The 19,521-nt window shown below is 41.4% G+C and overlaps 1 pseudogene; it reads left to right on the forward strand.

Annotated features, from left to right (window-relative positions):
• The first annotated feature begins 226 nt into the window (after window positions 1-226).
• LOC127221689 (uncharacterized) lies at window positions 227-338 on the forward strand (annotated as a pseudogene).
• Window positions 339-19,521: the final 19,183 nt, after the last annotated feature.

Here is a 19,521-nt window from a genome sequence, read left to right on the forward strand (position 1 = left end):
GGTGCATCTCTGTGAATTCAAGGCAAGACTAGTCTACAGAGTCAGTTTCAGACCATCCAGAGGTACACACACCCTATCACAAAACAAATGTTGGCAGTGATGTTGAGGGCATAGTGCTCGATGGCAGAGCACTTTGCCAGCATGAGCAAGACCCTGTTTCTCAGGAAAAAAATAATAACAACAAATGCCAAAAGTATGTTTGAAAACAATATGTTAAATAATGAAAATTGCTTTTTGGTCTATTGACTAAGATCAAGTGTAGAATCTGTTCTCATCAGTTTAATGATGACAGTAACAAATCATAATCTGGTGAATAAAATAAAAGGGTACAAGTCCATACAGATAAAAAGAAACTTTAAATAGAAAGTCTGATAAAGACTAAGTAACAATTTAATCTACAAGCACCTCCCCACAAAATATGTAATATTTACACAGAGAAAAGGACTAGCTTACTCACTGGTTTCTTTTCTCTGATAAAGCAGCATGGCCAAGGCAACTTAGAGAAGACGGGGTTTATCTGGGCTTACAGTTCCAAAGGATTAGAGTCCATGAGTCTAAAGTCAGGGTATGTTTCTTAGGTTCTTCTGGGTTTGAGGCTAAAAGTTTTTCTTTCACTGGCTTGGATTTCAGATACAGGGTGTGTTTCTCTCACAGACTCTGGGTTTAGGATCAGGGTGCTGGATTTCAGGCTCAGGAATTGGTTGGTTTCTCTGGATGGCCCTATTATTGTAGGTCTGTCGCTATCATCAAGAAAACAGATCACAAGTGAAGATGAGGATGTGGGGAATGATGAACCCACCTCAATTGTAGATGTAGTGTAAAAATTTTTATAAACCTAAAGCCAGAAATGCCATATGGTCCATGTACTGACTGGTTTTGTGTGTTAACTTGATACAAGCTAGAGTCATCAGAGGAAGGAACTTCAGTTGAGGAAATGCCTCCATGACATACAGCTGTAAGGCACTTTCTCAGTGATCAATGGGGGAAGGAGGACAGCCCATTTCTGGGCTGTTGGTCCTGGGTTCTATAGAAGGTGGGCTGAGTAAGCCATGGGAAACAGCCTGTAAACAGCTCCCCTGCATGGCCTCTGCCATCAGCTCCTGCCTCCTGGATCCTGCCCCATTTGAGCTCCTGTGCTGACTTCCTTCAGTGATGAATAGCAATGTAGAAGTATAAGCTGAATAAACCTTTTCCTCCCCAACTTGCTTTTTGGTCATGGTGTTTTGTTGCAGGAATGGAAACTCTAACTAAGACACACCACTTATATCATCCTGGACATGTACCCAAAGGACACTATACCATGTTACAGACACTGATTCTTCACTCACAATAGCTAAGAAATAGAATTAGCCTAGATGTCTACCAACTGATGAGTAAGTAATGAAAATACAGACAGAGGAGGTTTAAAAAACCTTGTTTTGTGTGTAGGGGTCCTCTGCCTGTGTGTCTTCATGTGCACCATGTGCTCGCCTAGTGCCTACAGAGTCCAGAAGAGAGCATCAAATACCCTGAAACCATTGTGGGCACCATGTGGGTACACTTAACCACTGAACCATCTCTCCAGCCACCCTTACACAGGGAATTTGAATCAGCTGTAAAGAAAAATGAAATTATTAAATCCATAGGAAAATGTCTGAAACTGGAAAATATTATACTAAGTAAAGTAACCCAGGCCTAGAAAAATAAATATCACATGTCACAACACCACAGCTTCAGCTGCCAACCTGATACACGAAGTCACCTTGGGAAGATAGAACCTCAACTGAAGAATGACCCAGATCAGATTGGCCTGGGACCATGTCTCTGAGGCATTTTCTTAATTGATAGTTTACATAAGAGGGCCCAGACCACCGTGGAAAGTGCCATCCTACAGCAGGGAGGGGAAGAGGCCTTAAGAGGGGATGGGAACAGTAGAACACAAGTGATCTGAAAGTGGAGATGGAGGACACACTGGGACTGGAAAAGACCTGAACTGTGAGAGAGCAGGGGATAGAGGAGAGACAGTGGGGGGAGGAGCAACACTAGGGGTAGTGATGGAAAGATTTAAGCAGGGACAGGAAGGAAAAATGGAGAGAGAAGGGGATGGGAGGAAGTTTAATAAAAATAAACACATATGAAAAGCCTTATGGAAATCCACTACGTTTTTAAGCCAAAAAGAAAAAGAGGAGTTTGAGTGGAGGTACCTTGCATGGGTAAATAATGCTATTCCCCTAAGCCATGGGTTTTTAAACAAATGTCCCAGTGCCTATCCTATGATTGTTGGCTAGGGAGGCCTCCAAGGTCACCAAAACAACACAGGTTCTTGCCATTGCTCTTGGTTACCTACCAGAACTAGATAGTGGTATCAATTGCGGTAGACATCACACATGGTATTTGTAGGACACAGAAATACCAATCATGGGGAAATGTCTCCAAGCTGGTTAACTGTTAGTGTGCTAAATGATACTATGCAAGCCACCAAGAGAGAAAAGTCACCAATGGTCTTACCCAACACTGGATCCTTCATACTGCAATTCTGACCTATCAGGCAAGAGGTGCTCTGGTACAGTAATGGCATAAATGTAATGGGGATAACCAACCATTTTCCTATTGGATCTGAGGCCTGCTCCACAAGAGGGAACCCATGCCTGTTGCTGTAAATCTGGTCAGAAGTCCATGCATATGAATTCAAAAGCCCTATTGGGAACCTACTACCATTATTTTGCTAAATAAACATAGTGTCTGGTTGCTGTCCTGGTTAGGGTTACTATTGTTGTAATGAAAGAGCAAGACCAAACACAACTTGAGGAGGAAAGAGTTTATTTGGCTTACACTTCCACATCACTGTTCATTATCAAAGGAAGTCAAGACAAGAACTCAAACAGGGCAGGAATCTAGAGACAGGATCTGATGCAGAGGCCACAGAGGGGTGCTGCTTACTGACTTGCTCAACCCACTTTCATATAGAACCTAGGACTACCATCCCAGGAATGACACCACTCACAATGAGTTGGGCCCTCCCTCATCTCAGCCAGATGTTCTATGTTGCACAGACTGTTCAAAGAAGAAAAGTCACTCCAGAATGTAATTTAGGTTCTCTGAAAGCAGGGAGGAGTGGTTTCTGAGAACTGAACCCCAAACCTCTGTTCAGAACTGCTACACTTTATGTTTACCCTAGACTTTACTAGATTCTCACTAATTTCCCCCTTTTGTTTAAGTTAATTTAATTATATTAAAGATTATGTAGCCAAAGCCAGGCAGTGGTGGCACATGCCTTTAATCCCAGCACTCAGAAGGCAGAGGCAGGCAGATCTCTGTGAGTTTGAGGCCAGCCTGGTCTACAAAGCCACACAGAGAAACCCTGTCTCGAGAAACAAAACACAAAACAAAACAAAAAGAGTATGTAGTCACACAGTGAAGACAGCCTTTTCTCTATTATGCTGTCTCATAGTCTTGTATAGATAAGTCAGAATATATTTTAAAGCCAGCAAAGTTATTATAGCAAAACAAGTATAACAATCACTAGAATAAGACTCTATTAAAATGATGCATAGGGTTAAATGAAGCTGTGGTATCTGCAAGGCTTTCCATAACATCCATCCCAGATATACCAGTTAGCTTATTATAGAAAGTTTTCTTAATTTCTTATTATAAATCATAAATCATTTGTGAAGAACTAAGGTGACCCAACAAATGTACTTTAACCCTTTCCCAATCATACTTGCTTTCATTAAACCTTAAAGGTGTAGTACAATAAAATCACATTTTAATTTAATTTGCTCTATAGGTGTTTTTAACTGATCAGCTGTCTCATTAATGACCTCACTATCTATACTACTTTGCTGAAGCCAAAGTTCTGTAGAATGTTTATGACAGTCTGTAATAAATTCAGCAGTCTGAATTTCCTTAGGAAGGGTCAGCCCAGCTGTTGCCACAATAGCAGTCAATGCAATTCCCATAATCACAACAATCAAGTCTATCATTCTACGAGTTCTTGATATTCTTTCAGCCGGTTTCTGGACTTGAATCATCACAGGTGAGTTTTGCCATGGCCTTGACAACTTCACCGGCATCCAGACTGCTGGACTTGCTCTAAGAATATATAAACTTTCAGAATTGACATCCAATAACATTCTATTATTAATACAAGTATAATGAGGCATTCACAAGTGATACTGTAGTTCTTAGAGTGCTATTGTATAGGCCCTTTTAGTATTACATAAGGTGATGGTACACACGCTACAAAGTAATGATTTTGATTTAATCTAAAGGACAAAGTATACTTACCAGCATTAATGATTAACTTTCTTTCCCAAGCATTAATAGGATGTAAAGCACTTGCTAATTTCCACAAGTTAGTCTGAATTGAACTGCCAAATTGTAACACAGGACATGACATGACAAATCCATGTCATTTGAGTAGGTTCATCAATAGCAGAACTAATTCCTCTAGTTCCTTTAAAACAATACCTTTGTCATCTCAATTCTGAGTGAAAATATTTTCCTTGAGGGAAGCTGTAAGGGCTCCAATCAATGACTTCTCCTTAGGAGATACATTAACTAGCACTGGAGCTTCTCATTTTTACATTGTTGCCAATGTAACCCATATCTCACAAAACAGCAGATTTATGGAACTAGTAGTATTAATTTCCTGTCCTCCAGATGCATGAAGCAAATGAAGTTGATAATGAAAATCCTGGGTAGTATTTACTATAAATAGCCATACTGGAAAAGTTGTATTTAGGTAGTATGTTCCATTACCCATACAAATAGGAATTCCTTGCACTTCCACAGTATAATTTGTCATTTCTTTGCCCTCTTCTTTGCCCTAGCAGGTCCACTGTGGTCATAAGGACCAGATAACCAAGATAATTCATTGACCACAGCAGGAATATCCTTATTTCCCCTATTTACCCTTTTGTTAATGGGAGGATTGCAAATATACGTATGTATGTACGATTATTCTCCGTTACCTGTACAGTTACCACAAACAGCACAGCAAGGAACAAAGATGTAGCATTCAAAGGTTCCCTAACCAGCCCACTATTTCTTCCCTTTCTTCAGACAACTTCTTAAGCGGTCCCCAAGCAGGAAGATCATCTGTCACTTCAAAGGCTTTATTATTTCTAGAGTTGTAGTATCCTTGTCAACAGCTATGGTATCCAAGAGACGTCTCTTGCTCATGCCAAAATTTTATTAATTTCGATGGAAGCAGCAATCTCTTGTCTCCTGCAGAAACATAAGCATCACCTTAACCCCATTGTAATACCTTTCCTGGTTTCCATTCTAATGTGAAAATTCGTTTGTTTTTTTCTTTCTGCAATCCAATGCCTTTCGGCAGCTGTTGTCCCTGCTTCATTAGCATTTATGTAACCTTTTATGTTTACCCTAGATACAGTGACTCTACTAGATTCCCACTACAAGTCACTAGTTAAGAAAATGCCCTGCAGCTGGATATTATGGAGGCATGTCAGATGACACTAGCCTGTGTTAAGGTGACATAAAACTAGCCAGCGAAGTTACCTTCTAAATACTTATGCTTATCCTCATAGGTTAGTGCTGCTCTCAACCGTGGTTAGAGAAGCCTCTTTTTACAGTGGGCAGTGGTCAATTCAGAGACTCAAAATTGATCAAAGTGCTAAGAATAAGTTAACTGTTGAGTACTCAGCCCTGAATGGGACAGCTCTATCAACCCCAAACCCAAGGCTCTGAGAGTATTGGGAGAAGATAGGGGGAAGAAATGTAAATGCTAGAGCATGGGAAAGTGCTGTGAAATGCTGTCTTCTGAACTTCTGAACCCATGAACTCACAACAGCTGTGGTTACCTACACAAGACCTGGAGAAAATGGGTCCATCGGTAGGTATTCCAGCATGGTGGGAGCACATGAGGTCCCACTCCTCACTAAGAAGCTATAGGTAATTAACTGGTTGAGGGGTGAGGGGAGTCACTGTTCTCCAGAGTGGTAGCCACTGTTAAGTTGTACATGATCTACTAAACAACCCCACACCCATGCTCATGGGAACAACCCTAATTAATTTCAGTTGGCTTTTTTTTATTTTATTTTATTAAAGAAAGTAGGATGTGCTGGGAATAAGAAAGGATCCAGAGGGAGTAGGTGTGGGGAGTGACAGAAAGGGGGAACTGGCTATGATTCTGATCAAAGTATATTACATACATGCATGAAATTATTTTTACAAGTCAGAAATTTTGCTTTTAATATAAAGCAAACACTAAGACAAATGTGCTAAAGTGTACAAAAATAATTTTAGTGGAAAAGAGTATAATTAAGAAGTAACTAAGTTATGACTATCAGCACCAAATAACTTGACATTAACATAGATGTTAATTGAAGTTCAAAATCAGAGGTTATGCAGGGGAAACAGAGACAGAGAAGGGTTAAATTAGTATGTATAACTGAGAGCATAGGTGAAAAAAAATTTACAAACTGCACTGAAGGTACATATTTAAAGGCCTGTGTAGTTTCCATAAACTCAACAATATTTCCCTCACATGCAATTGATTTTGAACCACACTTCATCACCAGAGAACATTCTAGGAAGTCCCAAGCAGAAGGTCTGTGTAGAAGCTTCACTTTGGCTTTCTACAGAGACTGAACTTTGAGATCAGACTGCTGTGGGATGGAATCCAAGCATAGAAGGTAACTTAGCAAGTGGAGACTCCACTTAGCTTGGGCTCTGCACACACACCTCTCCAAATATTGCACTCAGAAACCTGGGGCCCCCACTTGTATTACATGCCACATAAGCCTGCTTTAAGTGATGGGAATAAGTCACTCCTCTGAGCCACCTCTTAATAATGTCCCCGTTCTATTCAAACGTATCTTGGGGAACATCCTGAAGCCCAGGGAGACAGGCCAACTCAGTTTAAACTGATTTGGGGTGCAGATGCAGTAAGGTAAATTGTACCCTTTAAGTGAACACTTGAGAATCCTTTCTTTACCACTTTATGCCTGTGTATAATTGGGCATGCATATGATTATAATAAGATGCGTTATGGGAAAGGACATGAACAGTAGAGAGTAGTTATACACCCCTGAGCAAGTAAACTCACCCTTCTCTGAAAATGTATCAAAGGAAGACCATAGGTGCCTTTACCCATGTGGCTTTCTGTCCCTCTTGGCAATGTACCTGAGCTAGTCCAATGCTTTGCTTTGGACAAAGTTACCTTGATGCTTTTGCAATCTGAGTCTTTACTTCAATTCCTTGGATAAAAAGTAAAGAATCTGGAAGCATCCAGCCCAGCTTCCAACCACCAGGAACAGAATGAGCTTCCTTAATATTTACCAGTATGTGACTTTGGACAAATTACCAAAACTCTTACTGGCAGTTTTTCCTCAGTGTGAAAATAAGAATAGCACTAACCACTCTGCAATATTCATTTGAGGAATTAATGAAATGGTGTTTTCCCAGGAAATGTGTTGAGACATCTCTTCAAAGTATCGTCGAGAATGGGAGGAACAAAGTCTGACGTTAGTAGAAATGACGCAGCTGCTATGGTTTCGTCTCAAGTGTGCCCACATAAGGTAGTCTCAGTGGCTTGATCCTGGAATTGGAACCACAGGAAGGCACAGCCAAGAGGAAGGACTTCAGATTATTAGAGGTGTGCTGTTAAAGGAGCCTGGGGACTCTGCTATCCCTCTTTTAACATTTGCTTTCCAGCCATTACCTCTCTCCTGACTAACACAAGACCAAAGGGATTGATTGCTCATGAATGTGTAGGAGAAGAGTCACAGGAAAGCCCGCACTGGGTTTTCCTTCACCAGTTGCATAAAAGCCTAAGAAGAAAATGTGCTAGCAGAAAGGACATGATCTCCAGAACTACGAGGAGTCAGTCCTCACAGTGGGGGCAGGGTAACTAGCAGGAGGCATGGACCGATGCACCAGGCTACTAATGCACAGCAGCACAGTAGCTACTAAAGCACATCAGCCACTGGGACCATCCCCCACCCCACCCTAAGATTCCATGTTAAAGATTGAACCCAGGGTCTCCCAAATGTGAGGCGAGCACGCTATCTATACTCCTAGTCTCCTGCCGTTTTTTGGAGAAGCATCCCACTAAATGACTCAGGCTGGCCACAGATTCTCACTCAATTCACCTGCCTCGGTCTCCTGAGATGGCGAGATTACTAGTCCAGGCAGGGTTACTACCATATATCTGTTACTGGGCAATCTTCTGGTGGCGATTTTATTTTGCAACAGATGTGATTACAGGAAGAAGGGACACTAACAGGGCAGCGCACACATTAGCTTGGCCCACTTAGCGCTGCACTGGTGGGAATCTCTAAGCGCTAGGATATGCATGTTAGCCACTCTACTTCCCTCCTGCTCTGCTGATGCTGAAGAGGGTGCTCATAGCATCCACCTTTCTCTCTCATCCCAGTCTGGTCAAGTTACATGGGAAGGAAGAGAAGAAAGGAAGCATACTTGGGTGACTGCTACAGGACTCATCAATGATTAGACATGTTGATTATGCTAAAGTGGTATATTATTTATGATTGGTTTATTAAAGCTTGCCCGAGGATTCAGAAAGCAAAGTCAGTCTCAAGCTATAGAGATCAGGCAGTGGTGATGCACACCTTTAATTCCAGCAGCCAGAAGCTGAGGTGGTGATGGTACACACCTTTAATCCTAGGACTCAAGATTAAGAGGTAAATGGATCTCTGTGAGTCCAAGGCCACCCAGATATACACAAGATTGACCCAGTCCTAAAGAGAAACTGCTCACACAAAGTTGATCTCAGCACCTGGCATCACATGCTTTTAATCCCAGCACTAGATAGGAGCAGGGGCTTCAGTAGTCAGTATCAAGAATTCATTCTCCAGCCACATTGAATATAGGGAGACATTGAAGTCTCAGGATTCTCTAGCCACACTGAGGAGAGGGTACAGCCTGAGGTTTGGTGGAGCCAGGATCGCCTTTCAGTCTGAGGTAGAGTAAGAGCTAGTGACCAGTGGCTTTGCTGTTCTAATCTTCAGCTTGAAGTTTGAAGCCCAGTATCAGTCTCTGGGTCTTTTATTTATCTAGCAACATTATGCTATCAAATATCAATACTCACCTCTTCTGGAGGAAAGCAGGTCCATTATGAGGTGATATAATTTCACGTGGCCACTTCCTGTTCTTCCTCTCATGATTTAGACAAACCCTTTTGACAACGAAACTCCTTCTCTCCTTGCCTGGTGCTATGGCCCGATTTTCTTCTCTCTCGGCACGTTTGGTGGGCTCACAGGAATGCAGGCCTGTGGCCACACACTTCCATTGCCTCCTTTTCCTTTACTCTGCCTCTCCCCACTGCTGCTCAGGGTACCACTCTCAACTTGCAGATAACCTTCTGCTTTGATTAATTTCCCAGTTTTACTCTTTGCTACTGTGTGATATTCATCCACAGGGTATTTTGAATTTAGCCATCAGTAGTCCTATTGCACCAGAAAGACTAGATTATGTGACATGAACAAAACAATATTCATTAAACATTTCATAAGGGAAAAAATGAGTGGTTGGTTTCCTTGCTACCTATTGCAAACCAGTAGCTGCCCTTTAGCAGATGAAATTAAACCTTCATTGCAACCCACCCTTCTCACCGTATCATGAGCTGGAAAAAATAAGGATGTCTGCTTTATCCCTTGCAGTCAGTGTTTTTTGTGCTTAATTATCTTCATTCTCTCCAGGTTTGGCAGTTAAATCAACATCACTGATTTCATTTTCAGTGTGTACAGAGCAAACACAAGAAATAGTTCACAATAGACCTCCTGTACTAGGGGAACAGACATTGTATAGGAGAGGGTAGGCTAAATAATTCCCCTCACCCAAAATATCCAGGTATTAATCTCTGGAATCTGTGAATGCTCCCTTATTTGGAGAAAGGACTTTTGCAGGCTTGGTGAAGCTTCTTGAAATGAGGAAAATATACTGGATTATCTGGGTAGACCCTAAAGTAATCATAAGTGCCCTTAGAACAGAAAAGCAGAGGAAGATTTTAAGGCAGAGAAAAACACCAATCTGAGAATTCCACCAGAGTAATCCTGAATACCAGGGTCAGGACAGGTCCTCCTGGGGATCTCCCACTGAGGGATCCCAGTCTTCTAGGCACTTTGATTTTGCTGCATGAAACTAATTTCAGATTCCTGACTTACAGAACTACAAAATGATGAGTTTGTATAGCTTTAAGCCATAACATTTGAAGAACTAATGCATCTACGTACGGTTCTTAAGGCCTTAACTTGACAGCCTATTTTTACTTATACCCTACATAACATCCAAGTAATGACAATAGCAATGTCGTAATTCTGCCTAACTTCCTATGACTATCTTATATGCAGTACAAAACGTGTTAATTCCTTCCTCAAAGCCTGACCAACTTCAGTATTGCTCAAAGAGTTCAAAGTCTCTACTGATACTCAAGGTGATTTCTTACATCCTCCATACATAGGACCCAATACCTTCATGAAAGGTTTCTTTGGAGACCATTACAGAAAGCCACAGGTAGTTAAAATACTGGGAACTGATCATGTGATGCCCAGTCCCAATTGATGTATCTATAGCACAACCCCCATAGCTAAGACTCATGGAACTATAGTGGAAGAGGAAGAAGAAAGAAAGAGTCAGGACAAAAAGAGTCTGTAGTGAGATCCTAGAAACGACAAGGAAGCTACATCCATGTTACCTCAACAACATGGCTGCCTAAATAAGACCAGAACAATGACAAACCCAATGGATATGTTAATGTGGAAAGGAGAACTATTAAGAGACCCTACCCTTGCTAAAGAACTAAAGAACTACTGCTGAGACAGGAAGAATTGGTCTTCTTCAGGGAGATGTCTCCAGTACCAAGTAGCCACCCTGTAAATATATATAATATATTATATAACACTAAACAGACTCAGCAGGTTACACTTATATATTTATTCATTTATATATGTAATAATAATAATTTTAAAGGGGGCCATGAATATGAGAGTGAGCAATAATGGGATATAGGAGGTTGGAGAGATAAGAGGGGGAAATTTGGAGCCTATCCTGGAACTAGCTTTGTAGACTAGGCTGGCCTTGAACTCACAGAGATCAGCCTGCTTCTGCCTCCCAAGTGCTGGGATTAAACATGTGCACCACCAATGCCCAGCTTTTATTTTAATATTTTTAAATGGAACAAGCTTGGAGTCAGGGAAAATGGGGAAGAATAGTGGGGGAGGGAAATGAATAAGAACAAAAGATAGTGAGTGACATATGTAGAAAATCAATAAAAATAAACAAAATTCCTATACTTAGGGTTAATATTACTTTGTTGTTTATAAAAAACACCTATTGAAATTCTATTTTTTTGATAGCACATGTTCTAACTTGTGTTTATTCACACTTTGTAATTTTAAATTATTTTTAACTTGACTTCATTGAATGACTTTCTTCAATTTTCATTACTATACATTTTTAGAGTAATTACTTTTCTTCTTTCATACCTTAAGTGCAAGCACTTACTAAAATTTACAATATTTATGTCTTTGACTTGGGTTTTTGTTAACCTACCATTTTCTTTTTCAAGAGAGTCTTGCTATGTAGTGCAACTCTTCTGGTTCCTGATACTCTGAAGGCTGGTCTGACCTTTGTGGAAGGCACAGAAGTCCCTGTGTGCACAGATAAGCACAACGAAACCAGGAATGCTAAACACACAGGGTTGTCTCTTCAAGGGGAGAGATGGACAACCTGTTTTTCGCCCAGAAGGCTGGGAGTGGTTGATAGCCTGGTGACCTTTGTGCTATCTGTGTGGCCTAGACCACACCAGACCCTATCCCAGACCCTTATCAAGAGCTTATCAATTTATAGGTCCCATCTTTATGGAACGTATCACATGTACTTTACAAAGTTGTTTCGACATAGGACTAGTCACACCTTAAGCTTTATCGTGCACATAGAATTGAATTACCACCAGGAAAATTTTTCACCTTCAAATTGTACTGTGCATAAATATGCCTAAAATAGCTAGGCAGTGGTGGCACACACCTTTAATCCCAGCCCTCGGGAGGCAGAGACAGGCAGATCTGAGTTCCAGGTCAGCCTGGTTTACACAGAGAAACCTGTCCGATAAACAAAAAACAAACAAACAAACAAACAAACAAAAAGCCTAAAATAAACTCTTTGGGGTCAGATTCCCAAAGTTTGAACCAACACCAGCTACTGAGTTGTGTTGAACCAAACTACCTTCTTGTCATGGATCTTTACTCTGTTGGTCATGGTGGTTACAGAGACCTCCACAGAACTTGAGTTATCGTGTTGTACCCAAATCCTGAACCCCCAAGTCACCAAGAAACCACATCCGATGCAAAAGCAGAGTCTTTAATTAATTAATGAATTAACTGTATTAACTCGATTCCTCCATCCATCTGACACAGAGGGTGGGGCAAGAAGGACCTGGAGGGACCTTGGGGCAGGGAATAAATTGGGGTAGAGCAAGGGAAGTGTCTGGGGTCTGCAACAGTCTCAGGATTGGTACATTTCCAGGCTTGGGCAACCTGACCTATGTTGATTGGTCAACTGGTTGCTAAGGCCTATAGACCCTCCCAGGGCAGTTGCTATGCTGTGTATATCACTGTTACTATAAAGCATATTCAGAGCCTGCCAGCTAACTTCTGATATACTACTAGTGACTAGGAGATCGAGCAAGGTCAGGAAGCTCAGCACATGTTGCTGAGTCAGAGGCTTGCCTCTTGCTGGGTCTTTTCTGCAGCCTGTTGTGGCTACTAAAGCAGAGGGCAGGGTAAGGGTCCGGTCCCTTAAATAGTTCCCTCCCAACCTAGTCTCCTCAGTTATGGGATCACAGACAAATCCACCATACTCAGCTATGTCTGTTTTTAATTTTAATATTTAAGATTGTCAGTATTCTATTTAGTTGAAACCATATAGCTTTAATAAGGAATATTAAATTTCTAAAAGCCAGTCATAAAATTGATTTTTCTTCCTTTTCCATTGGGTTTTGGCTTGTATATATTATAATGATGTATTTATTGGATTTCCCAATGCAATATTGTGTGTGCACATTGCTTAGTTTCATTCGTTGAGGTTTGGGTGTTCATTTAATCATGTATGTGAGAAAAAGAATAAATATTTACAATAGGGACTGGAGAGATGTTTCAGCTGTTACATGTACTTGCTGCTCTTGTAGAAGACCCAGGTTTAGTCGGTAGCATCCACATGGTGACTTACAACCAGCTGTAACTCCAGTAACAGGAGATCCAATACCTTTTTCAGGTCTCCATGGGTACCATGTATACATATAGTGTACATACCCACCTGGGAGTTGCTTTGCTCAATAAACCTGTTCTTATACTTTTTCAATTCAGCTTGGTCTGGCTTACTGCATCTGTGAAGAAACCTGTTATCAGGGGACATAAACTCTATTACTTAGTCTTTCCCTTGGTGGCAACTGATATCTGCTCATGTGCTCATTCCAAAGGATTTACATAATGGTCACAGAAAAAAATACACCAAGAACAGAGAAGGGTAATATTAAGGCATCTAAGGACAACCCCAAGAAAATATGACTTGCAGTATTCCAACCTCACCACATCATTTAAGTTCTGATCAGTCAGTCAGCCTTGGTAGACACATTGCCCCTGCCCCCACCAGGAATTCTTGTTTACAATTCCCATTCCAAGGATGGAGACACAGAAAACAAATGATAGGACTAATGTATGACAAACATTACAGGCTTTACTGCATTTGCGCTGACCTTCTGAACTCCCACCAAAGTCAACAGCAAGCCCTTCAGAAAGCTCTCCAGGCTTTCTTCGGCTCCTGTCTCCAAAATTTCTAAACTCTCTCTTCAAAAACCACATTGATGAGAACAGGAGCTAGAAACTGTTCAGATGGGGCCCCAGAGTAGCAGTCCCCAGGATGTCCTTCTGGGCCCTGAGGCTGGCCCTGATTCCTGCTGCTTCGCTATCTTCTGAAGGAGCAAGTCAACTTCAGGGCTTTATGACCCTATGTGACTGAAACTGAGAGGCAGCACCTGGATGCTTCCTGGCTGGGCCAAGTGCTCATCTCTGTCTCCATACCTCACCCTGGTTTCTGATGTAAGTTCCTTAAAAAGCCCCAGGCTGGCAGCTGGTGGCACCCTATTTCCTGAGACTACTCTTGCTCCAAGAGCCTTTCCCTCTCTGTGTGTCTCTCTCAATGTCTCTGTCTCCCTCTCTCCTCCATCCTTCAAGCTCTCATCTATATGAATCTATGACAAATGCATCTCTAAAATTCACCCTCTGTAGTTCATGAATTTCATTCTTTGAATTAATGAGGCAAGAACCTGAAATGGCTTTGGCAGCTAAGGGCCAAGAAAGGCTCTATTATTCTCAAAGACACCCCAAGATTCCCATATCGACATCATCAGCAACTGGGGTTAACCATTAAGATTACCCATCATAAAATCCCTAGGTTGACCTAAGGCTTCATTCTGTTATCCCTGCTGTGAACCAATAGGACATTAACACACATTAAACTCTTGATCTTCCTGTTTCTTCCATCCAAGTACTGAGGTTACACTTATGTCCAACCCTGGGAATTGAGCCAGGGCCTCCTACATGCTAGGTGAGCATTTTACCAATCGAACCACAGCCCCTCCAACATCCCTTTCCTTCTTGATTTTTTCCCCCTAATTTTTGAAAAGGACTCTTAGCTAATTGATTTTCGGCTTTTATTCATATCTACAGTATATATTTAGGATCATAATATTCCCTAGCTTGGCTCTAGCTACAGGCTATAATTTCTTTGTTTATTGCCATTTAGTTAACGTATTTTCTAATTTTCCACATGTCTCTATGTACATAGGTTCTTTAAAATGTATTTCTTTTTATTTTATTTCATGAGTATGGGTGTTTTGTCTGCTATTGTAGAATAATCTTTTTATATACTGTGAAGACGTGTCTTGGCCAAGGTGTCTTCTTATTGGTTCAATAAAAAGCTAAATGGCCATCAGATAGACAGGACATCCAGACACAGAGGACTCTAGGAAGATGAAAAGCAGAATAGCAAGGGCTCAGAGGGAAGAGCATGGGCAGTACAAAGCCTCAAGGCAGAAAGTAAATTAATAGAAATGGGTTAATTTAAGTTATAAGAGCTAGTTAGAAAGAAGCCTAAGCTATGGACCAAGCTTTCATAATTAATAAGAAGTCTCATTGTGGTTATTTGGGAGCTGGATGGTGGGACTGAAAACGTCCAAGGGCAGTCTGCATGTATGGTCTGTGCACCACATGTGTGCCTGGTGCTCAAGGACACCAGAAGAGGGTGTCAGATCCCCTGGAACAGAAGTTATAGACAACTATTAGCTGTCTTGTGGGTGCTGGCAGTCAAACACAGGTCCTCTGGAAAAGCAGCTAGCACTCTTGACCACTCAGCCATCCTCCAGTCCCTAGAAATACATTTCCTTTTTTTGTTTGTTTTGTTTTCCAGACAGGGTTTCTCTGTGTAACAGTCCTGGCTGTCCTGGAACTTGGTTTGTAGAGGAGGCTGGCCTCGAATTCACTGAGATCTGCCTGCCTCTGCCTCCCAAGTGCTGGGATTAAAGGTATGTATCACCACTGCCTGGCGTACATTTCTTACTATTAAAATATGCAGGTGTCTTAGTTGGGGTTACTATTGTCACAATGAAAGACCATGACTAAAAGCAGCTTGGGGAGGAAGGATTTATTTGCTTACATATCCAGCCTCACAGTCTATTGAGGGAGGCCAAGGCAGGACTCAGCTCAGGCTGGAACCTGGAGGCAAAAGCTGATGCAGAGACTATAAGGAATGCTACTTGCTTATTTGTTTCCCATGGCTTGTTCAGCCTGCTTTCTTATGGAACCCAGAACCAGCAGCCCAGGGACACCGCCATCCACAATGGGCTGAATCCTTTCACATCAATCACTAAGTAAGAAAATGCCCGATGGACTTGCCTATAGCCCCATCTTGTGGAGGCATTTTCTCAATTGAGGTTCCTTCCTCTTGGATGACTATAACTTGTCAAGTTGACATAAAACCTTAGTCAGCACTGCAGGCTTTCTAGTTATTTTTTTTTTTTTTTAAGTTGGTTTCTGGCTTAATTGCCCTGAAGTCAGAACATAATTTGAGCAATTTAAATTCTTTGAAATGTGCCAGTTTCTGATGCTACATGCCAATTATATTTCCCAAAGATAGTCCTATTTCTCCAGCCACATGCCCCTCTGTAATGTGCTCCAGAACTTTACAGAATAAAAGGGAGCAGGCCCTATCACTGACCAAGAGAAAAATTTTCTCATCCTGCTGGGAAGATGACCACCATGGAAGAAGTATGACTAATCTCAAACTACATCGCTTGGGAAAGTCAACACAGATGGAAAGACTCTGGAGGTGACATATCTTTAGAGGAGGAAAAGGCCAAGGAGAGTCACAGTCCCAAGAGAGGTGACTAAAGGAGCCATCTTGGATCTAGTTCAAGCATGCCTTTAGATGACTCCAGTCTTGCCTCTTTCTGACCAAAGTTACATAAGAGACACTAAGTGAGAATCATCTGAGTCTAGGGAACCCAAAGAAGCTTAAAAACCAGTAACAGATTGCTATCTTAAGTGCCACATCTTTATTCTTTTCTTTCTTTCTTTTTTGATACAGGGTTTTTCTGTAGCTTGTCTTGGATCTCACTAAGGCTAGCCTAGAATTCAGACATCACTTGCCTTTGCCTCCCCAGTGCTGGGATTAAAGGCACGCACCACCACCACCCAGCTAAGCTCCACATCTTAACAGTAACTTTTGTTTGCTTGATGTTATTGTTGGTTTGAAAAAAAATCTCATGTGCCCAAGGCTAACCTTGATAACCTTGAAACGGGGTCTCAGGTACCCTGGGATGGCCTCAAACTTGTTATGTAATCCAGATTGGCTTTGAATACCTGACCTTGTCTGGTTTCCTTGCCTTCTCTCTAGAATTCTGGGACAACAGGTGTGTGCCACCATGCCTGGGCTTTGAGGTCTGGGGCTTCCCCAATGCTAGGCTAGCCCTCCCCCAACTGAGCTTAATCTCCAGACCAGGAGTAGTTTGAGATCCATCAATAATTATGCGGAATGTAATTGACTTATGTAAATGTTCCTGGAGGGGCTAAGGCACTGCTTTTGCAGAGGTCCCAGATTCAGCTCCCAGAACCTACATCAAGTGTCACAACTGCCTGTACTCCTAGCTCCAGGTGATCTGACAGCCTCTTCTAAACACACACACAAATACATTTTAAAAAGATATATCTTATAAATGTCCCATGCCTATTTAAAAATAATTATCAATGTTCTGTTGTATCAAGTAAGTCAAATTCATTAGATTGTGTATTTAAATCTATATACTTCATTATTTGGTTTGCTTTTACAGACTACTGAGAGGAATCTGTTAAAAAAAAATCTTTCACTATGATTCTGTATTTGACTAGTCCCCTTAAAGTCACTATGCCACAACCCCTGTTGGAGATTGAGGGCATCACACATGCTAAGCAAGCATTCTCCCATTGGGCTACACCCCAAGTTCCTAGTTCTAGAATTTCCTTCTTTCTGTTTTCTATTCTTTTGCTGTCAATATTTATTGTTTCCTTATGTATCTAAGCTAACATACAAAGTAATGATTTTCATTATGGAATTTTCATACACATATATATCTTATTCATTTCTCTACACAACTACACTGGCCCCCTTTGCTAGTCAGTCCCTATCTCCCCCAGCTTGTCACCCTTCCTATATTCATGTCACATGTATTCCACTACATTATCTATGTATCTGCCTATCTACCTACCTATCTCCTTACTCCTCCATCTCTAAGATCTCTTCTTCCCCTTATAGTCCTCTACTTTTATGAACACACACACACACACACACAAATTCAAACCCAGAGTTTGCATACAAGAGAAAGCATGCAGTATTCGTAAGTCTGGCTTATTTCACTTTAATGATGTCTAGTTGTATCCATTTCCTGAAACTGACATTGTTTCCTTTTTCTTTTCTTTTTTTTTTACTTTTTTTGTTTATGTAAAAATTTATTTGATCAAAATGTAGGAAAAGTGATATTATCACATATACAATTGCAAGAAGCAAAAGAACAAAGAATGTTTTATTCAATTGCACAGTTTGCTAAAAGTTCATCTTCCTGGTAGTGTGATGCTTAATAAATAGGAATGAAGCAGGGGGGTTCAGATAAGCTAGAAGCAGGGTATTTTCAGTTGAATTGTAAACTCAAGTTGTCCCCACACTGCTAGGGAATGTGGAATGCTTCAGTCTTGAGATGGTAACTTAGAAAGCAAAACTTGAACAAACCCCCCAAAAATGTACAGCCTACAGAATAGTCCACATCCAGTTCAATCAGGGGTTTCTTGGTCTTTTATTAGGTCATTCCCGAAGGAATTCAAGTCAAAGTCAAGCTTCTGTTTGTTGTTCCCTGAACAATGAAGATGAAGCTACCCATTTTTTTTTCCTATCACTTTGCTGCTTGAGTGACCTTTTGTCACTCAACTGTAGTTATCAGAACAATCTACTCAATGTATTGATGACCAGCAGTCTTTTTGTTTATTATTTGAGACAGGATCTCACTCTGTAGACTTTTTTATGTCTGAATATATACAAGTGTACCACATTTTCCTTAGCTGTCTGACAGGTTGATTGTATTTGTTAGTGCAATAATAAGCATGCATGTGTGAGGCTTAAGATGTGGCCTAAATTCAGGTCCCAGCACCCATGTCAGGGGCTCAAACTTGACTGTAACTTCAACACCAGGGGATCTGATAGATCTGACAGTCTTCTTCTGGACTGTGAGGGTACCTGCATACACCACACACACACACACACACACACACACACACACACACACACACACACACACACACACACTTTTTAAAACTTTAATAAAAACAAATTGTTAACAAAATAAATGACAACAGAAAAACCTGAAGTGCATGTACTTCTATAGTATATTGCCTTACAGTCCTTCAGCTAAAACCCAAGAGTGGTACAGCTGAATCATAGTTCTGTTTTCAATTTTTTGAAGAACCTCCATGCTGATTGCTATGGCGGTTACACTGGTTTATTTCAGCACTAGGACTGGCACAGAGTTGAAGCAGCAGGGATGGCTGGGTGACCTCATGGAGTCTCACATGGTGAAGGGGATGAGGAGGGACATCAAACAAAAGAGCCCCACAGCCCCAGCCAGGACAAAGCCCAGAATGACATAGAAGAGCTGTTGCTCCAAAGATGGGTTCCCAGCATAGCCAATATAAAGCTGCCAAATACCATTCCAATGTAGATCCTTGATCCAGCCACACCAACTGTGGTAGCCCCAGCATCAACAAACCTAGCTGCTATGTTTTGGAAGACAACTCTGGCCTGGAACTCCCATCTGGCCACTTGGAGAGGGGAGCTGCTGCAGGAAAGCTGTTAGATGAGGCCTCTGATCTTCTCAGGAGGGAGGCAGACACAAGCCTGATTAGAAGGCCTCCGCTACAGGAACAGATCAGAACTGGAGAGGTGAGCAGCCCTGGTGCGCCTCACCTTTCCCACCCAGCA

The sequence above is a fragment of the Phodopus roborovskii genome, unplaced genomic scaffold, assembly GCF_943737965.1.
Source record: "Phodopus roborovskii unplaced genomic scaffold, PHOROB, whole genome shotgun sequence".
Classification (NCBI taxonomy): domain Eukaryota; kingdom Metazoa; phylum Chordata; class Mammalia; order Rodentia; family Cricetidae; genus Phodopus; species Phodopus roborovskii.